This window comes from Rattus norvegicus, chromosome 2 (genome assembly GCF_021556685.1).
Source record: "Rattus norvegicus strain SHRSP/BbbUtx chromosome 2, alternate assembly SHRSP_T2T, whole genome shotgun sequence".
Taxonomy (NCBI): Eukaryota; Metazoa; Chordata; class Mammalia; order Rodentia; family Muridae; genus Rattus; species Rattus norvegicus.
The window spans coordinates 203,722,987-203,735,883 of record NC_141535.1 but is presented as its reverse complement, the minus strand read 5'-3'; the positions used below and the strand labels follow the sequence as shown (position 1 = coordinate 203,735,883).

Sequence of the window (12,897 nt, the reverse complement as noted above, 5' to 3'; positions counted from 1 at the left end):
TATTTAGGATTGAGAGTTCATCTTGGTGGATTTTTCCTTTGATGAATATGAAGTGTCCTTCCTTATCTTTTTTGATGACTTTTAATTGAAAATTGATTTTATTTGATATCAGAATCGCTACTCCAGCTTGCTTCTTCTGACCATTTGCTTGGAAAATTGTTTTCCCGCCTTTCACTCTGAGGTAATGTCTGTCTTTGTCTCTGAGGTGTGTTTCCTGTAGGCAGCAGAATGCAGGGTCCTCGTTGCGTATCCAGTTTGTTAATCTATGTCTTTTTATTGGGGAGTTGAGGCCATTGATGTTGAGAGATATTAAGGAATAGTGATTATTGCTTCCCGTTATATTCATATTTGGATGTGAGGTTATGTTTGTGTGCTTTCATTCTCTTTGTTTTGTTGCCAAGACGATTAGTTTCTTGCTTCTTCTAGGTTATCGCTTGCCTCCTTATGTTGGGCTTTACCATTTATTATCCTTTGTAGTGCTGGATTTGTAGAAAGATATTGTGTAAATTTGGTTTTGTCATGGAATATCTTGGTTTCTCCATCTATGTTAATTGAGAGTTTTGCAGGATACAGTAACCTGGGCTGGCATTTGTGTTCTCTTAGGGTCTGTATGACATCAGTCCAGGATCTTCTGGCCTTCATAGATTCTGGCGAGAAGTCTGGTGTGATTCTGTTAGGTCTGCCTTTATATGTTACTTGACCTTTTTCCCTTACTGCTTTTAATATTCTTTCTTTATTTTGTGCGTTTGGTATGTGACGGGAGGTGTTTCTTTTCTGGTCCCATCTATTTGGAGTTCTGTAGGCTTCTTGTATGCCTATGGGTATCTCTTTTTTTAGATTAGGGAAGTTTTCTTCTATGATTTTGTTGAAGATATTTACTGGTCCTTTGAGCTGGGAGTCTTCACTCTCTTCTATACCTATTATCCTTAGGTTTGATCTTCTCATTGAGTCCTGGATTTCCTGTATGTTTTGGACCAGTAGCTTTTTCCGCTTTACATTATCTTTGACAGTTGAGTCAATGATTTCTATGGAATCTTCTGCTCCTGAGATTCTCTCTTCCATCTCTTGTATTCTGTTGGTGAAGCTTGTATCTACAGCTCCTTGTCTCTTCTTTTGGTTTTCTATATCCAGGGTTGTTTCCATGTGTTCTTTCTTGATTGCTTCTATTTCCATTTTTAATTCCTTCAACTGTTTGATTGTGTTTTCCTGGAATTCTTTCAGGGATTTTTGCGATTCCTCTCTGTATGCTTCTACTTGTTTATTAATGTTTTCCTGTGTTTCCCTAAGGGAGTTCTTCACATCTTTCTTGAAGTCCTCCAGCATCATGATCAAATATGATTTTGAAACTAGATCTTGCTTTTCTGGAGTGTATGGATATTCCATGTTTGTTTTGGTGGGAGAATTGGGCTCCGATGATGCCAAGTAGTCTTGGTTTCTGTTGCTTGGGTTCCTGCGCTTGCCTCTCGCCATCAGATTATCTCTTGTGTTACTTTGTTCTGCTATTTCTGACAGTGGCTAGACTGTCCTATAAGCCTGTGTGTCAGGAGTGCTGTAGACCTGTTTTCCTGTTTTCTTTCAGCCAGTTATGGGAACAGAGTGTTCTGCTTTCGGGCGTGTAGTTTTTCCCCTCTACAGGTCTTCAGCTGTTCCTGTGGGCCTGTGTCTTGAATTCACCAGGCAGCTTTCTTGCAGCAGAAAAGTTGGTCTTACCTGTGGTCCCGAGGCTCAAGTTCGCTCGTGGGGTGCTGCCCACGGGCTCTCTGCGGCGGCAGCAACCAGGAATACCTGTGCCGCCTCTTCCGGGAGCTTCAGTGCACCAGGGTTCCAGATGGCCTTTGGTGTTTTCCTCTGGCATCCGAGATGTATGTACAGAGATCAGTCTCTTCTGGTTTCCCAGGCTTGTCTGCCTCTCTGAAGGTTTAGCTCTCCCTCCCACGGGATTTGGGTGCAGAGAACTGTTTATCCGGTCTGTTTCCTTCAGGGTCCGGCGGTGTCTTTGGCAGGGGTCCTGCCGCTCCTGGGCCCTCCCCCACGGGAGCCCAGAGGCCTTATACGGTTTCCTCTTGGGCCAGGGATGTGGGCAGGGGTGAGCAGTGTTGGTGGTCTCTTCCGCTCTGCAGCCTCAGGAGTGCCCACCTGACCAGGCGGTTGGGTCTCTCTCTCACAGGGTCTGGGAGCAGAGAGCTGCTGCTCCAGAAGTTTTTTTGGTGTAATTTTTTCCTATGAAGTCATGACAAATGATGACCAATAAGGAGTGGCAAGGTGTACAAATACCATCTAGTGTTGTCCACTGTCTGTTGGGTTATATTTAATTTCTTTTTACTATCATGTGTCCTTTTATGTGTTTGCTAAGTAAAACATCTTTTCACCTATGTCTACTTCAGTGAAACATTTCTTCATGTGTCTACTTCAGCAAACTACCCTTTCATCTGTGTTTTGTTCAAGAAACATTCTTTCATGTGTCCACTTTTGCAAAACATCCTTTCATATGTGTGCCCCAGCAAAATATCATTTGACATAACTGACTTTTCAATGAAACCAAAAGTTTCCAGTTCAGACTGGAAATCATTCAACAACTATAAAGATTGAACATTTCATGGAAATATGAATGGAGTTTACAGAAAGTGGTGGGCACCATGTGCTGTCTTCTTTCTTGTACATTTTGTACTTTCAGAATAGATGTATTTGTTCATGCTTACAACAAACCAAAAGAAATTGGCAGAGTTTTTTTTAAGCCCATTATTTTTACTGTGAGTGGGTACTATACAAACTGTATCTAGCCATTGGCTAGACATGTATTAAAATAAACACACACAGAGTAAAGTACAACTATTTAAAGGGCTATTTCTCTAAAGCAAATTCTGTACTTACCATGTAAAATCATACACGGAACCTGAGAGGTTGGGCTATTTTATTTGGGGTTGGTCCCTAACATCACCTGCTTCTTGTATAGCAAGTGTCTCATTTGAACTAGATCCTAATGTGTGATCATAGAAAGAAATACTGGCTTTGAGGTACTAAATCTGATATTCTTTCTTTTTTCTCAAAATTTTTTTCCATGCTTGGCTACAGACTCTAAAATTAGCATGTAATCTATCATAAAATATATTTTGTCAGAATTAATCACTGACTACTATTTCCTTAGGACAAAAAATAGTTCACAACCATGGTAGATTGGAAGACTTTTCTAAATTTTCGAATGTACTAGGGTCTACGGAGCCCGCAATATCTACATAATAGCTGCCACTTGTGTATTTGTGTATTGGCTATGTATTAAGTTAGTGATTAACTTCCAGCAATAGCTGACTAGGGCAAATGAATTTGAACAGCAAAGAGATTGGCTTATTTTATTTTGAATGGGTCTTTATATATCACCTGCTTCTCATTTATCAAGTGTCCCATTTTTACTGGAAAGCACACCAATGTGTGAACATAGGTGAAAATGCTGACAATGAGGCATTAAATCTGCTATTTCTTTCTTATTTACCTATAAATAATTTCTCTTTTGTTTTTACCTCAGAAAAAGACCAAAGACAGGAATGAAGCATAAAATGTCCCCTTGAACCTCTGATTATTATAATGTAAACATCTAAGTCAAGAACATCTCAAAATAAGGCATATATATGTAATTTAAATGTCAGCATGAAAATTTGTAAATTAGTGGGGTGATGAACATGTATGTCACTTTGTCTGAATATTTCTAGAATGTGTGCAGAGATCAAAACATATTATATCTTATATATTTCAATTACCATCTTACAATTAAAATAATATACAAGCACAAATTAAGAAAAAACAAGTACTAGTGATTAATGTCCTTTGTAGTTAGAATAGTATAAAATATCATTATATCCTGAGTTTATGTTTATAAGCTAATGAAATGTTTTCTGTTTCTGCATATGACTACTGAGACGTTGAACTCTGGAATATATTTTTTACTATATATTAGCCACATTAGAGATATATAATATACACACATGATTAGAAGCAACTTGAAGTATTTAGACTTGAAGGATATAAATTTGAAAGGGTGAAATGCCTCAAGAATAATCAGGGAAAGCAGGACACAAAGTGATAACAAACTGACAGCAGTTCTAAAACTCACTTCTCAGATGTACAGAAGCGAGTCTATAGAGGAAATTAGTGCAGGTGTATTTCGATATATATATATATGAATGTACAGAGATGCTGCACCTTTTAATACTGCCACTCAGGAAGCAGAGGTTGGAAGATATTGGAAGTGGACAACAATCCTATTTATATAGTGATGAGTAGGCCCATTCAAGTTACATAGTAAGACTCCTTCACAAAAATAACAAGAAAAGGAAGAAGAATATAGAAGTCAACATGGTCCACAGGTTCTCTGAACATAACATACCTTGAGAAAAGCTGAAAGGGTGTCTGAAATAGCTTGGTAGGGAAGACAAAGGAAAATCTTTGATCTTGTTTGTTTTCTTGATCAAGGACCAGCTAAAACCAGTATCCTTCGCAGCCTTCAACATGGAATATTGCTCTCTTGTGGACTCTTTCTCCCTGTCTCAGTCTATCTGTCCGTATGTATGTATGTATGTATGTATGTATGTATGTATGTATGTATGTCCCTCTCTAGCTATTTCTATCTCTTTCTCTTTCTGTCCCTCACTCCCCCTCCACTTCTCTCTTTGTCATGGTTTTGTGTGTGTACAAGGTGTCTGCCAGTCTCTTACTCTTTGTCTTTGTCTTTGTCTGTCTTTGTCTGTCTCTGTCTCTGTCTCTGTCTCTGTCTCTGTCTCTCTCTCTGTGTGTGTGTGTGTGTGTGAGTGTGTGTGTGTGTATGTGTATGTGTGTGTACACGTGTGTTTTTCTACCCTGTCTATTGATGGAGATCAATGGGCTTCTACAGACAAATATCCTAGCAGTCTATTATTTACTTTTGGGCCTGATTTCTCAGTTCTGTTTAAACTTCTGCACTGTGATATGTAAAGTTTTACACTTCCTTTCAGTATATTTTAAGATTATTTTATGTAATATAGCAAAATGTAAATAACCAAAATAAAATTTGAGTAAAACTGTGATGGTCAGTACTGATTTTAGACTTGACAGGATCTAGAATCACTGAAAAGACAATCATCTCAGGATGTCTGTGAGGGATATTTTTAGATTAGTTTAATTTGTCGTGGGAAGATGGATCCTAAACATGGGAGCACAGTGCTGAAGGCGGGGCTCCTGATCAACCTCAAAGGAGAAAACAGGCAGAGTCACAGCATCCAGCACTTCCTTTCCTGACTGCGGATGCAGTGACCACAGCCTTCCGCTTCTGCAGCCATCCTTTCCCCTCTTTAATGGACTTTACTCCATGAAGTTGTGGTCCCAGGTTAAACTTTCCATCCTTCCTTTTATTTATCATGTATTTTGTCACACCAATGGAAAAGAAAAACGTAACTATTAGGTTTTCCAGAGCAATTAGTTTCTGTTGATCTTTATATATATTTATGATTTCATCATAAAATTAAAACAATTTAGATATGGCCTTTTTGCTTTTTTCTCTGTATACATGACTTGTCCCAAATGTAAGACACTCATCCTGTATATTTTTTAATTAAAATGAAATTAAGAATTTAGCCAGTCTTGCAGTTACTGTTACATGCTATTTTACATTTTTCCTTGAATAGGTCCTCTATAATGATTTATTTATTAGTTTTTTCACTTGATTCCTGTTTTCACACGTTGCACTGAAATATTTCTTTGCAAAGTCCTGAAAGGAATCATACAAATGCAGCTATCCCCAAACATTTGCTGCATGCAGCTGGCCTCGGGTGACATAGACTCGCTTCCCAGAACCCACACACACACACTCACCCATATTCACAGCTCATGCTTAAATGAATGGAGCTTTTCAGAACAGTAGAGAGGGACCTGTGCTCACTTTGAAAGAACTGTTGTACCGTGTATACATATTCTACCACATTTACCCTCTTTATTTGTCTAGCACAAATCTTTCTGTTCAAAGCTTTGCTACATTTAGACTCTCATTCATTATTCACTATTCAATATTCACTTTTTTCTGGGAAATGATAGGAGGTTGAATATTTAACTTGCCCTCATATAAAAATAAACAGCATGGTTAGCACCCTCCTTGACAAGCTGAAAGCTCAATTGAAGTAACTGAATCTAATAGCTGAATTCATAATTCATTTATTTGAATATATGGTTTTCAGTCTCTTGAATCTGAGTCCTGTACTCATTATAAAATTTTTTGTTAGCAATAATTTTATAATGTAAAGAGTGTTGTCACATACAATGCTACAATAATTCACATAATTAGGTATAAATTTTTACACAATAGGTACATTTAGATATGTATATTTCAGATAATTTAAGATATGATACATTTTCACTTTATACTGTTTGATCTTTTATTTCATCACATACATTCGTGTGGATTTCTTTTTATTATATTTTGTTACTTAATACATTTAAAATTTTAATATTTTGATTATATTATTGCCCTCCTCAAAATCCTCCTCTCCCCCTCACAAAAAATGCAACTTAATGTTCTTTCCCAAAAAAATAAAAAATAAAATAAAATCCCAATACAACAACCTCCCACAAAAAAGTCCCACAAAATTATAATCAAATAAAGTACACATACACACAGACATGCACAAACACACACACACACACACACACACACACACACACACACACACACACATGCATACACAAACACTGCGGTGTTCATTATAGGTTGGTCTATTTTTCCTGGACATGATATGTGTCCTGGAGTGGTCAATATACCTAGTATCTCTCCATTGAAAAAACTCATTTTTCTTCTTTAAACAGTATAAATGACAACCAAGTTGTTGACTTTTGTCATAATGGTCATTCATTTATTTTTTAATGTAACAAAATATAATAAGCTAAAATAAAACAATCCCATTAAATTTGGACAGGACAAATCTAAAGAAAAAAGACTGAGAGAAGGCATACAAATCAGAGTTCCATTCATTCACACACTCACAAATCACATACAAACACTAAAAGTAATTTTTATTTGTCAGATGTAATTGTCATTTAGGAGGCTTACTGCTAAGTGTGTTTGCTATTTCTATATCTTTTTGAACTGAACTCTTGTTGGCTGGTTCAACTCAGCTGATGTGACTCAAATTTATTTCTATATTGACTGATTAAAACTGGCCTCTCTCAGCTTCTGGCTGGCTGAATTGCTCTGCTTGGAAAAACAACTGTCTCGAACTACACTAAACTAACTGCTCCGAATTAAACTGAACTGAACTGAATTGATTTGAACTGAACTGAGTTGAACTGAACTAAACTGAACTCCATTCAGTGAACTGCCCTCCACCACTCTTCACTCTGTACTGCTCTCTTAAATCCTCTCTTTCCTGTCTCATGGGAGTTGGGCACATCCCATCTCTGGCTCATTCTGTCAAATCTTTCTCTGATTCATTAATTTGTATGCCCCTCAATTAGATATTCAAACATGGTACTTCCTTCTATAAACTAAATTTTACCTTCATTGTTTGTGATTAAAATATGTACTAAAGGGATGTCTATAATCCAGCCAGAGGGCTTAAAAGTGTGTCCGATCACACAGAACTAGGTTGTTGGAATGATCCCTGCAAGTGCAGCCATATTGTTGGGTTAAATTCCTCCACAGTAAGCTCTGATGTGCTGGCCTTCTGCAGATTACTTCAGTCTCTGTGAGTTCATATGAACCTTGATCATGTTGATTTCGAGGGCCTTCTTTTCTTGGTATCTTTCCATCTCCTTTGAATCTTCCATTCTTCCTGCCTCTCCATCCACAGGGTTCCCTAAACTCTGACAAGAGGGATTTGTCAGAAACATCTCATTTGTGGATGACTTTTCCAAGGTCTCTCATTCTCTGCATATTATCTAGCTATGGATCTCTGTAATGGTTTCCATCTGCTGCAGGGGGAACTCTCTCTGATGGTGGTTGAATAAGGCGCTGATCTGTGAGTATACTAGAATATTACTAGTAGTCTTTTATCACATTTTATGTTTACTACATTTTATTTATTGGTATTTAATTTTACTCAAAGACCCTGGGCTATCTAGTAACAGATTTTGGCTTATTAGAGCATGTCAAGTGTGGGTTCCATCTTATGAAGTAGGCCTTAAGTCAAATCAGTTATTGGTTGGTTAGTCCTACAAGCTCGTGCCACCTTTGCCCTAATACATCTTGGAGGCAGCACACCACTGTAGACCAGTTTGTTGCTGACTTGTTGGCCATGTTTCTTTTTTGATAACATGGACAATACCTTCCTGTATAGGAATTTTCATCAAGAATCATATCTGCTTTGGCAAGGGATCCCATCTAAAGACCACCTAGGTCTATACAGTCTTGCCAGATTGTACATACACTCTGGATTATAGCCACCCAGGCTTCAGAAAGAGCTCGAAAGGGTGAGGTCATTCAACAGTAAGCCTCCATGATGACAATTACATCAAATAAATAAAAGTTATTTTTACACTTTCCTATACCAAAGACACTAAACAGAGCAGTAAAGGCTACAGGTAGGTACAAGTTATATATTTCCACCTCCAGTGAGTAGTAGATGCTGTCTTTAAGCACTGAGGTGTTAACGGTTTGTCAAGAACAACCTATAGCCTTGGAAACAACCTGGTGTGTTTGGGGAAACTGATAAAACATCTTAGGCTACATCTCTGTTAGATGTAAGCCCATCTTGACTGAAACTTTGTGTGGGCCAGGTAGTAATTTCATTTAGACTGCCTTCATATATGTATATATTTTGGGAAGTTTCTATGGCATTAGATTTTCATACTACCCTCAGATGTCACGTAATTTAAGCTGTCTCTTCCTTAATTTCTTCCCACAGACCCTCCTCCTTCTTTTTATCTGCTTGATACTCCCATGCAAGTTTCCTTGTCTGTCCAGAGTTATCTATTCTAATTTCCTTTTCTCCTGAGAGCTATCTGTTCCCTTTAGTCCCTTATTCTATATATACCTTCTGTGGGTCTAAGTATTGTAGCTTGATTATCATTGGCTTTACAGCTAAGATCCACATATAAGCAGATAGACATATTCATCTTTTGGTCCAGGAGGTTTATACTCAGATATGTCTCTGCCACTTGACAGGGAGTTTAAAATTATTTTCAAGAAAAAGACACTTTAGGTTTTTTCCATAACTATATTTTATCAATTTGTATTCCCCCCATTTCAATCAAGTAAGCAACTGACCCGCAATAAAGCAAGGGAATCATACAGGTATGCTGAGCATTAAAACTTAGAGCTTAATACCTTCGCTGGGGTATGATTTATTTATTTTATTATTTCACATTTTCAAATTACTTGTATTATGACATTCATGGCTTTTATCAATTAAAACAGCAATTATGTGCATGCCCCTGTCTGCACAGAGTATCATTGATAGTGTCAGGGGTTGGCTCTTCTCCATAGTACAGGTCTCGTTAGGCCCGTCATTGGTTGGCCATTCCCTCAGCTTCTCTTTCATCTTGATCTCTGTGCATCTGGTAGGCAGGACAGATTTGGGTCTACAGTTTTGTGGGTCCCACTACATCCACTGGAATGCTTGCCTAGTTATAGGAGGTGATCATTTCATGCTCCCTATCATCTGTCCACTAGAAGTACAGTCTGACTACAGGAGGTAGCCACTTCAGTCTCTTATCTCCAGTTGCTAGGAGTCTCAGCTATGGCCATTCCCATAGACTCATGAAAGTCTCCCACTCCAGAAGTCTCTGCCTCACTCCTGAGATTCTTCTCAACTGATTTCCATTTTCCCCCATCAACTCCCTTCCGGTCCCTCCTTCTCCTCACACCTGATCCCCATACCTGCTCCTTTCCTTTACCCACTCCTATCCAGTTGCCTCCTTCTACCCACCTCAGATGTCTATTTTATTTCCTCTTCTGAATGAGATTGAAGCATCCTCCCTTGAATCCTCCTAGTTACTTAGTTTCTTTGAGTCTGTGGATTATAACATGGTGACTCTATGCTTAATGCCCACTTATAAGTGAGTATATACCACATCTGTCTTTCTGGGTCTGGTTGACCTCACTCAGGATGATATTTTCTAGTTCCACTCATTTTCTTGCAAACTTCATGAAGTCTTTTTTAATAGCTGAAGGGTATTCCAATGTGGAAATGTAGCATATTTTCTTTATACATTTGTTGGTTGAGGTACATCTAGGGTGTTTCCAGTTTCTGCCTCTTACTAGTGGCAGTGTGGAGCTACTGAGATAAATTAACGTTAGTTCCAATGACCTGCTGCAGTTGGAGCTAACAAGAATGTGACCACCAGGGTACGCAGGGTTCCACAGATTTTTATTTTTACCGCAACAGCAGATCTGAGAATTTTTGATAATTTATTTTAAAATTCATTTTTATTAATTATCTATCAATTTTACATTGCAATTGAAGCCCCACTTCCTCCTCTCCTTAACGGTTCCTCTCCTACCTGCACCTCCCTCCACTAACCCCTCCCCTTCTTAGAAGCAGAAGCTTCCCATGGGTACCAACATGGTACATCAAATTTCAGCAGGACTAAGTGTATCCTCTCTCACTGAGGTCCAATCAGGCAGTCCAGCTAGGGGAAGGGGGCGACAGTGTCAATGACAGTCTCTATTTCAATTGTTAGGAGCCCCACATGAAGACCAAGGTGCACATCAGCTACAATTGTGTAGGAGGCCTAGGTCTAGCCTTCATATGCTCTTGATTGATGGTTTAGTCTCTGTGGGTTTTTGGATGGTGCCTTTGATCCTGCCAGCTCCCTCAATCCTATCCCCCACTCTTCTACAAAATTCCCCTAGCTCTGTCTCATGTTTGGCTGTGGGTCTCTGCATCTGTTTTCATCCACTGCTGGATGAAACCTCTCAGAAGACAGTTATGCTAGGCTCCTGTCTACAAGTTCTAGCTCAAGACCCAGCTATACCACTCCTGGGCATGGACCCAAAATACTCCCCACTATACCACAGGGTCCCTTGCTCAATTATGTTCATAGCTGCTTTACATCTGCACTGGAAAAACAATCCCAGAAGCATGTAATGCCATTACTTGTAAGAAGGTGCACTTTAGTTTAGTTCACATGGCCCAAATGCAGAGAGATCCACTTTCCTCTGCCTCCTCAATGTTGGGTTAAAAGGATATACCACCACCTCCCAGCCCTTAGTTTGTATGTATGTGTGTATATATGTTTGTTAAATGCAATGTGCATATCTTATGTATTGCTATATGATCTTTGCTTATTAATATGTTGATTAATGAATATGCAAGGATAAAATCAGCCAAAATTTTACTTTGTACAAATTAAATATTAATTTCCAAATGTCTAATGTCAAAATAATAAAATTTTGGAAAAAGATCAGATGAATTGTTAAAGTGCAGTGGGGAATCTCATGAATGGATAAAAATATAAAGTCATTTAGATGAATAAAGTATCTAGACAGATAATATGAAGTAAAAAGGTAACAAGTAGAAATTTGTTTCAATAGTCAGGGAAATGTAAGTGAAAAATATCTATTGAGAGAAAATTCACTAAAATATGGCCATAACTGTCCAGAAAGATTGCTAACTGGAGCAACGCATGATGGTATGGCCCTATGATCCTTTGACTTCAGAGACTAAGTGTCTTAGTTAGGATCTTATTGCTGTGAACAGACACCATGACCAATGTAAGTTTTATAAAGGACAACATTTAAAACATTGACTTACATATTCACAGGTTCAGTCCATTATCATTAAGGCGGAAGCATGGCAACATCACAGCATCCAGGCAGGCATGGTGCAGGAGGAGCTGAGTTCTACATCTTCACCTGAAGGAAGCCAGGAACAGACTCAGCATCCTCAGGCAGCTAGGAGGAGGGTCTCCAAGCCCACCCCCACAGTGACACACTTCCTCCAACAAGGTCACAACATCTAATAGTGCCACTCTTTGGGTCAAGCATTTACAAACCATCACACTAAGTTTGAGAAGTCTTGAGTTTTAGGCAAACCCCTAAACTTCATGGTGAATTTGATACCAGCTTCTGTGGCATAGTAAATCTGAAACAATCTTGATCTACATTCTGAGTTCAAGACTAACTTGGGCTGTATAGTGACCTAATGTTGCAGGTTGATGTCATTATGCAGGTGAAGCCAGGTACAGGATAGAACGAGGCTTGTCATTGGACAAGAAGGAAGGATGGGCAGGAGAAAAGTTTTAGAAAGGGGACAGGTAGCTGGTATGAGGAGAAAGAAACTCAGAGAACACGGTGGTGGATGTTAAGATTCCTCACTGCACATAGAAGTTGTTATGGCTATTCTTAAGGGATGGGTATGTACAGGATTTTGTGTTGTCTAGATGGGCAAATTATATCTTATCAATTGGATCAGAGGATATTGTGTGATGTGTTCTTTCATGCGGTGACTTAATTATATAATCAATTATATTTATAGCAGGTAGTTATAGTGGCTTTTGATTTGTACAAAGCAATTTTTACACATTTAAAAGAATTTTTGATTAAAGTAGTATGTAACAACAAAAGACAAATTAAGGTAAAACTTGTGCCAGTTTTTAAGAGTACTGGCTATTCTCCAAGAGGACTAGGTTTCAATACCCAGTGCCCACATGGCAGTTCACAGCCATCTGTTACTCTAGTCCCAGGAGATCCAAAGCCTTCTAAATTCTAAAGGCATCATGTACACATATAGTCCACTTGTGTACATGCAGGTAAAATACCCATAGAAAAATATATATGGAAATTAAATTAATTAAACTAATTTTTTCTTTAAATATACCTTAATTTCACTAAGGTTCTGTTATTCCTTTGGTAGTGTGTAGAAAGAGAAAAAGCTTTACTGCATTTATCAGAAGAAACAATTGTGTATGAAATTTATGTTGTAATTTTACCACTTCCACTCC

The 12,897-nt window shown here is 38.3% G+C and overlaps 1 long non-coding RNA gene across 1 annotated transcript in view; it reads right to left on the bottom strand.

Moving 5' to 3' along the window:
* Positions 1-6,159: 6,159 nt before the first annotated feature.
* Positions 6,160-12,897, bottom strand: part of LOC134485951 (uncharacterized) — a 165,360-nt gene continuing 158,622 nt past the window's right edge. The window contains exons 3-4 of the long non-coding RNA XR_015672462.1: positions 11,709-11,809; positions 6,160-7,818 (exon numbers count right to left, since the gene is read on the bottom strand). This is a non-coding gene — a long non-coding RNA (uncharacterized LOC134485951). The remainder of the gene's footprint in view (positions 7,819-11,708; positions 11,810-12,897) is intronic.